Source organism: Alosa pseudoharengus, unplaced genomic scaffold (genome assembly GCF_046254945.1).
Source record: "Alosa pseudoharengus isolate Yale_2024_CS ecotype anadromous, Long Island Sound unplaced genomic scaffold, YU_APseudo_1.1 YU_APseudo_1.1_scf_7, whole genome shotgun sequence".
NCBI lineage: Eukaryota > Metazoa > Chordata > Actinopteri > Clupeiformes > Clupeidae > Alosa > Alosa pseudoharengus.
In genome coordinates, this window is record NW_027468859.1 from 10,419,113 (window position 1) to 10,421,612 (window position 2,500).

The 2,500-nt window shown below is 45.0% G+C and overlaps 1 protein-coding gene across 3 annotated transcripts in view; it reads right to left on the reverse strand.

The window, feature by feature from the left end:
- The window catches only part of LOC143110149 (SAM and SH3 domain-containing protein 1-like), a 179,170-nt gene that overhangs the window by 129,166 nt on the left and 47,504 nt on the right, over nucleotides 1–2,500 (reverse strand). The gene's annotated exons all lie outside the window — the stretch shown is intronic.

The following is a 2,500-nucleotide window of genomic DNA, read 5'->3' on the forward strand; positions in this document are numbered from 1 at the left end:
GCACAATCTGTCAGAGAGTTCAGATTGTGTGATTAAAATAACACCTAACACTTGGAATAATACACTTACAGAGAGAAACACAGTGAAACAGACACACACACACAACACACACACACACACACACACACACACACACACACACACACACACACACACACACACACACAAACACAGTGCTTGCAGAGTAGCACCATAGTGAAATACTGCATTTCAAACAAGAAGTGATGTGTGAATACAGCAACCCCCCCTTCATCTTCCTTGTCTTCCTCTTTCTATCTCTCCTTCTACCCTTCCATCACCTTCCCAGCTCAGCATCTTCTCTCTTCCTCTTTCTTCTTTCCCCTCTCTTCATCAGTCCATCCTCTGTGAAGTCTCACTGTTCTACTCTCTTCCTACTCATCCTCCTCTTCCTCCTCCTTCGGCTTGGACCTCAGGCGGCTGCAGCGGGCGCCTGTTAGAGCTCACTCCATCCCAGCATGCACTGCCCAAATTACCCACAATTACCTGCTGTTTACTGCCCACCACCACAGCCAATCAGAAGCATGCTCAGGAGGGCATCTTGGCAGAGGGTGACACCAACGGAGAGAAGCACGGTAAAATAGATGAGACACACACACACAGACACAGACACACACACACACACACACACACACACACACACACACACACACAGACACACACACACACACACACACACACACACACACACAATCTGGCTGTTTCAAGACAAGGTTCTATTCAGCTAAAATCACCCTATTTTCATCTAATTTTTTCTCTCTTTCTCTGATTCTCTTGACTTATATGTGACTTTCCACCCCCTCTGTCTCTCGTACACACTCACTCACACATACACACAGAGAGAGAGAGAAATAGAGAGAGAAAGATAGAGAGAGAGAGAGAGAAACAGAGAGAGAGGAGAGAGGCTGTGAGCATGCTTCAGGTAACAGGTGTTTTCCACATGAGTAAGTATTCATATGAAAAGATGTCTTTCTGTCCTGCCACCCACAAGACAGTGTGTGTGTGTGTATGTGTGTGTGTGTGTGTGTGTGTGTGTGTGAGAGAGAGAGAGAGAGAGAGAGAGTTGTGTGTTTATCTGTCTTTGCCAGGATGACACATGCAACAGTGCGGAGAGCAGAGGTATAGGCCTGCATTCACAATGAGCATTTTGACAGGCTCCACTTGTGTCCAGACACACACACACACACACACACACACACACACACACACACACACACACACACACACACACACACACACACACACACACACACACACACAGAGAGAGAGAGAGAGAGTTTGGCTATGAAGCACCTTGAAATTAAATTGTGTCTCCAGGTCTCCAGTGGAAGTGGAAGGATTAAGTGGAAACAAATTCATCACATGCCTACATGCACACACACACAAACACACACAAAAATAAAACGAAGTGTATGCAGGCACTGTGGATGTGGCTGTGTGTGTGTGTGTACATTTGTGTGCATGTTTACAGGTATATTTGTGTGTGTGTGTGTGGTTGTGTGTTTGTGTGCGTGCGTGCGTGCGTGTGTGTGTGTGTGTGTGCGTGTGTGTGTGTGTGTGTGTGTGTGTGTGTGTGTGTGTGTGTGTGTGTGTGCGTGTATGTGTGTGTCTGTTTATATCTAAGTGTATGTGGAAGTGTGCTGGTAGGTGAATTAGATGTGCTGCTCTCCATAATGAAGATGAATAGGCAAGCCATTAGTGTCAAATGGTGTCCATATATCAACACTAAATAGCAGAGTGTCTGTACGCGAATGTGTTTTAATTACGCTGACGAATGACAGCCATGGCTTTTACACATACCCTATGAGGGATAGCATACAAACACACACACACACACACACACACGCACGCACAAACACACACACACAGGAGCATGCACGCACACACACACACACACACATACACACACACACACACACATATAAAGAAACACATGTACAGAAAGTTCAAGTGCATACAAACACAAAAAGAACACAAAGAATTTCTCTCAAACACACTCTCTCCCTCCTTCTCTCTCTGTCTCTCTCTCTCTCTTTCTCACTCATACACACGCACAGAGACACACTTTATTCCATACAAGGTCTGTCTCCATACAATTACAGAGTAACCTGACCTACACTTAGACACACCTGTGGTTCCCATGAACCACACCTGAGGATCAGACCTGGAGGTTTGAGTGCAGTTTTTCCCACAATGCTTTACAGCTTAGGCGGCCGCCTTAGCAATACATGCCTCCCGCATAAAAAACAACTGGCTAAATTGCTATTAAATCCTGTTAGCATCAAGTTGACATCTGTTATGTACAGTAGACTCAAAAGGCCCTGTCCCAAGGAGAAAAAATAAATTAGTTTGAAACTTAAACACACATGGGTAAACTGAACAGTCCAACCAGTAGACTGAAAGGCTAATCTATCCAATTAAGCTATACTTTGTTTACAATATTCCCAGGCTTTAACCAGTGCTGCTGACAGCTGAAGCAGCA